The sequence below is a fragment of the Taudactylus pleione genome, unplaced genomic scaffold (genome assembly GCF_031769625.1).
Source record: "Taudactylus pleione unplaced genomic scaffold, aTauple2 ptg001334l, whole genome shotgun sequence".
Classification (NCBI taxonomy): domain Eukaryota; kingdom Metazoa; phylum Chordata; class Amphibia; order Anura; family Myobatrachidae; genus Taudactylus; species Taudactylus pleione.
This window is the reverse complement of record NW_028285734.1, coordinates 2,202,309-2,208,163: the sequence shown is the minus strand read 5'-3', so window position 1 is coordinate 2,208,163 and position 5,855 is coordinate 2,202,309. Positions and strand designations below refer to the sequence as shown.

General features: G+C 46.5%; 1 non-coding gene across 1 annotated transcript; it reads right to left on the bottom strand.

Annotated features, from left to right (window-relative positions):
- Positions 1-766: 766 nt before the first annotated feature.
- On the bottom strand, positions 767-858 carry LOC148443088 (Z30 small nucleolar RNA). Its single transcript, XR_015875750.1, has one exon. It is a non-coding gene; the product is annotated as a Z30 small nucleolar RNA (small nucleolar RNA).
- Between the last annotated feature and the right edge of the window lie 4,997 nt (positions 859-5,855).

The following is a 5,855-nucleotide window of genomic DNA, read 5'->3' as shown; positions in this document are numbered from 1 at the left end:
GTTTCCGATACAGCTGCCCTGTAAGTTTCACTTACTACATAGTGGGGCGATGTTAATTAAAATAGTCGCCACAAAACGGATACTTAATAATAGCAGTTCCATGATTACTAATACATAGGCCCCTAAATGTGTTAAAGTCCTCACCTGTTAAACAGACAATACAGGGTACACATTTACCTGTGTGACATTTATTACAACCACAAATGGATTTATCTGCAGTTAAATATCAGTTAACAGGTAAAACAGACTTCAGAGTCTAACATGCTTTTTTGCATGTCATCTACTATAGACACATGAGGAAAAAGCATACTGTACATATATTATCACAGCTCATTACAATTAGGTGTAATTGCCAAAACTACCCAGCAGTGTGCAGCAACGTGACCTTCAGGGTGGTATGTTATACAGAGACCACCAGATGGCGCACACACTGCCTGGACATCATTAATGAAGCATATTTCATCATCATAAAATTCTAGTGGGCAGATAATAGATACACAGGCCTACTTCCAGATTCCCAATAACTGCATGTGGTGAGGTTACCCAAACGTTGAACAAAGGGGATAAAAACCCTCACAATAACACATTAGTCCATTAAGGATTTAAAATCACGCACCCCACTCGCTTCCATGGTCCTAAATGAGAACAGACTCATACATCAGCTTTGTTATGTACATCCTCACCCACAGTCCATGTACAGACCCCCAGCCCATCTATACAGAGGGAATACAGCATTATACACCACAGGCCCCACTAATGGCGTTCCCAGCTCAGAGAGAAGATTATTAGATCATCTCCTGGTCAGAGTAGGCGCTGACGCTACAGTACCAGGTCACAATCATCTCACTCATCACTGCTGGGGCATTGCAGGGGCCGCTGCACTAAGGCGCATTACATCACTGCTGGGGCATTGCAGGGGTCGCTGCACCAAGGCACCTTACATCACGGCATTGCAGGGGCCACTGCACCAAGGCACCTTACATCACTGCTGGGGCATTACAGGGGCCGTTGCACTAAGGCGCATTACATCACTGCTGGGGGATTGCAGGGGCCGCTGCACCAAGGCACCTTACATCACTGCTGGCGCATTGCAGGGGCCGCTGCACTAAGGCGCATTACATCACTGCTGGGGCATTGCAGGGGCCGCTGCACCAAGGCACCTTACATCACTGCTGGCGCATTGCAGGGACCGCTGCACCAAGGCACCTTACATCACTGCGGCATTAACACCTTCTGCCCCAATAACCCACAGAACATTTATTCACCACACACCCACTGCCCATCACCCACAGGTAGGTGTTCTACATGCCAAGTACAGGAGAGGTGACCCCGTGCTCCTTCTCTTCCCTCTGAGCTCAGAGAGAGATATATATATATATGAACTAGTGTCACCGTAACAGCCCACCGCTGGCCCCCAAGCCTCTCAGCCAGAGATCTCAGTGCCCACCACCCTTTTAGCCATCAATGACAGGGGGAGCCCGGGTCCACCCCCAGAGATCTCACACCCTGAAAGGCAAACGGATAGGTGCGGGGCATAGAATGTGGGGTCTGGTAGCAGGAAATACATATATGCGCCAAGCTGCAGCTCCCAGAATGCTGTGTGTTAGACTACCCCATCTGTATCTCCCCCGTTTGTCTGCCCCTCCCCTTAAGAATGTAAGCTCTTACAAGCAGGGTCCTCTACACTCTTGTGCTTCTCCCAACTTTACTTTCATCTACTTCTTATCCCGCACTAGGGCACCTAACACTTGGTGGCTTATGCTGTTGCTTATCTGGGTGATATGGTCGCTAATGTAGCAATATAGATTATCCATGTCCTGTATTGTACTGTAAGTCACTGGTCAACTTGTTAATGTACTGTGTAAGGAGCTGCGGAACACTTGTGGCACCATATAAATTATTAATACTATTAGCTCACTGGATAAGTTACAGTCCTGTTAGAATAATCAGATATACAGTTTAATATCCAACAAGAAAGAAGAAAAAAAAAAAAAAAAAAAAAGGTTATAGCCACAGGCGCTGAAATTAGGATAACTGCTATACTCAATTATAATGACAAGGGGTAGAATACCACGCTGCTGTTTAAAACGTTGCGAACCAGAAGTGGAAAAACAAAAAGAAAAAAAATAAATGAAAAAACAAACAGCGCTGTGGACAACCCAAATCAATAACTATACACAATTGTGGTAATATATAGATGACCATATGCCAAACACAATATGTTAAGAATGATAAATCACCTAACATATGAAGAGAGAAAATTATAACTGTAGGTTTAGTAGAACAAACAATTATGCCATAAAACAATCAATAAATATATCAATTTAATAATGTGATATCCGTGTCAATGCAAATGAAATATTAAACAAACATAAAATAAAATAATGACACTGATGTGAAATGAATCGAAAATATTTGTACAATGAGAACAGCACAATGAATAAACAAAGGATAGTTCTATCGGAATGATCAGTCCATATCCAATTAGGCAAGACTGACAAAGATGATAAAAAGAAACAATGTTAATTCTTCATTATAATTAGCTGGTTTAGATGGTAAAGTTTCGTCAGCAAATAATAGTCTCTTTATAATTTGTTCTGATCCGCATAATAAAGGGAGACAACAGACTTGGGAGACAGTTAAGTTTGTGTCCAGATCCAAATCAGGCGATACCTGAATAGATGGTTGTTTATGGTCAGCGCTCAAAATGTTACCACCAGGTACAGTGATGTAGTATATCTAATCCTGAGTATTAACAATCACTGTGCCCCACACTCTCACTGGGGGCCAGTGGAATGTTTGGTAGGTGGGAAAAAAAAATTAAAAAAATATGAGATATGGTAAGAACTTACCCTTGTTATCTTTATTTCTACGAAGTCCATAGGGTTCCACAGGATATCTTGGGGTATAGGCGATGGCGGCAGACATCCAGGCACCACAGAGTTAAATTTTCAGCCTCCCAGGATGCACTGGGGTCCCTCTCCTATACCCCGCCCCCGAGCCTCAGGCCACTCAGTTTCGTAACAAGCCATAGGCCGGAGCAGGAGCAAAAAAAGAGAGAAGACAGTCTGGAACACACAAGAATCACATTCTCACCAGAAGGAGACGGAGAAACCGGTGACCAGATCAAAGCCCATCTGCAGTACAGGTGCGACAGGGCGGGAGTCCTGTGGAACCCTATGGACTTCGTAGAAATAGAGATAACAAGGGTAAGTTCTTACCATATCTCATATTTTCTACTGCAGTGTCCATAGGGAATCCATAGGATACCTTGGGGATGTCCCAAAGCAGTATCCTTTAAGGGTGGGGACGCTCCAGTGCTGTAAGGAGAATCCGCCGCCCGAAGGAAGCATCCTGAGAGGCGAAGGTATCAAAAACATAATACCTTACAAAAATATGGACAGATGACCACGTGGCAGCCAATCACCGCTGAAGCGCAACGTCGAGCTGCCCACGAAGGACCCACAGACCTAGTGGAAGAGCTTTAATAGAGGATGGAACAGGAAGACCTGTGAATCCATCTTGCCAAAGTTAGCGCAGTGGCAGGCCAACCCTTTTTATGGAAACCAGAAAAGGACAAAACCGAGAGTCTGATTTCCTAAAATGGACTGGTACGGTCAACTTAAATTCTTAGAGCCCGTACCACATCCAAAGAGGCCTCATCAGCAGAAAGGACTGGGGAAGTAAAGGCAGGTACTATAATTTCCTGATTGATGTGGAAACTAGACACCACCGTAGGTATAAAACCAGGGCAAGTGCGAAGCACTGCCCTGTTCCTAGGAAAGATGAGAAAAAGGGAGGTCTACATGACAGAGCCCCCCATTCTGAGATCCTACCGGCCAAATCAATGGCCAGAAGGAATACATTCCTAGCCGTAAGCCATTTAAAATCCACTGAGCCCCGTAGATCAAATGGCGGTCCTCAGAGAGCCCTAAAGACCACAGCCAAATCCCAAGGAGCCACAGGTGGAACAAAGGGATGCTGAATATAATGTATACCCTGCACAAAGGTGCGAACATCAGGAAGAGTAGCAATCCTGCGATGAAACCAACAGGGCAGAACCTGCACCTTCAGGTAAGCAAGGCGAAGACAGTTATCTAAGCCCACCTGTAGGAAAGCCAACACTCTGGATATCCGGAATACCAGAGGAGCAGAGCCTGTAGGGCGACAACTGAAAGAAAGTATGCCATACCTGATGGTAAATTCTTGCAGATAAAATCTTCCGAGCTCTTAGCATGGACATAGGCCCTGGTAACTATAGAGCTGGAAAAACTCCTAGACCTTAAGAGGGCAGTCTCCACCACCACACCGGCAAGGACAGACAACCCAGGTCTGGGTATCAGCCAGGATCCTGAGACAACAGGTCCGGTCGTAGAGGTAACAGCTTCGGAGTGTTAACTGAAACACTCCAAAGATCTGAGTAATAGTGTCGTCTGGCCCACGCACGAGCTATCAGCAGGAGCGCGCCTCCTTCTTGCTATTACTGGAGGAAGAAGGGATAACGGAGGGACGAGGTACACAACTTAGAAGATCCACTGGACCAACATACGTCTACCATAAGAGTCTCATCTCTGAAGGGCTCCACTTGTTCACCAGAAGATTGAACACCTCCTGATGAAGAGGACATTTCCCTGAATGCACGTCCTGACGGCTGGGAAAGCCTGCTTTCCATCTGAGGATTTCTGAATGAACACTGCCGATGACGGCAGGGATATAGCCTTCCACCCAAGCCAGAATTCGGGACACCACTGTCAGTGTCGTCTGACTTCGGGAACCACCTAGGTGGTTTACAGAAGCCATCATGATGGCGTTGTCAGACTGTACCTGCACGGTATTTCCGTGGAGGACCTGTCCTGCATGCTGGAGAACCTTGAATACTGCTCAGAGTTCTCAGATGTTTATGGGAAGTGCAAAAACTACTGGTGTCCACCTGCCCTGGAACAAGTGTGGACCCGTCACTGCTTCCTAGCCACGGATACTGGCGTCCGTTGAAGGACCCTGTCCGCAATCCCAAAGGGGGTGCCCCTTGTTTAGGTGAGCTTTCCGCAGCCACCAGGCCAGAGAGAGACAAACCTCCGGGGAAAGCACTATTGACTTTATCCTATGGGGCAACCCATCCCATCCGAAGATCAATTTTTCTAGAGGTTCAGAGTGACACTGGGTACTCTCCACCATGTCGAACAGCGACACCCTGGAACCCAGGAACCACATTGCCGAGTGAATAGACACTCGGCAACTCTGCAGGCAACTGCGTACCTTTGCCTGTAATGCAGAGATCTTTTCCTCAATCACAAAGATCCTCAGATGTTGGGATATGGAGCATCCTCTGAAGAATCAGAGAGGACCATTTCCAGTGTATCAGTCAGCCCTAACGTAGTAACGCAGATATTGTCCGTTGCAGATGGCACTGAAGTATCTCTGGAGACTCTGGTAACACCAGGAGGTCGCCCGGATTGGGTAACAAGCGGACCCCCTGCATCCGCAGGTGGGCTGCCATAACTGCCATGACCCTGGTAAAACTGGAAATGCTTATCGACCACTGCAAACCTGAGGAAAAACACTGGTGTTCGAAGAAAATAGGGACATTCAGGTAGTCACCCTGAATATATCCAACGACACCACAAAATTCCCAGGCTCCATTGAATGATGGAATGCAGGGTCCCCCTCCTGAACCAAGGAACCCTTAAGAATTTGTTGAAGGATTCGAGGTTGAGGATGTCCAGGTAAGACCCATTGGGTTTCTGTACCAGAAAGAGGATGGAGTAATACCTTGTTCCCCTTTGGGGCAACGGAATAGGTACTATAACTCCTGCCTGGAGCAGAGAGTGCAACACCCTCAAAAATTACAGGGCCTG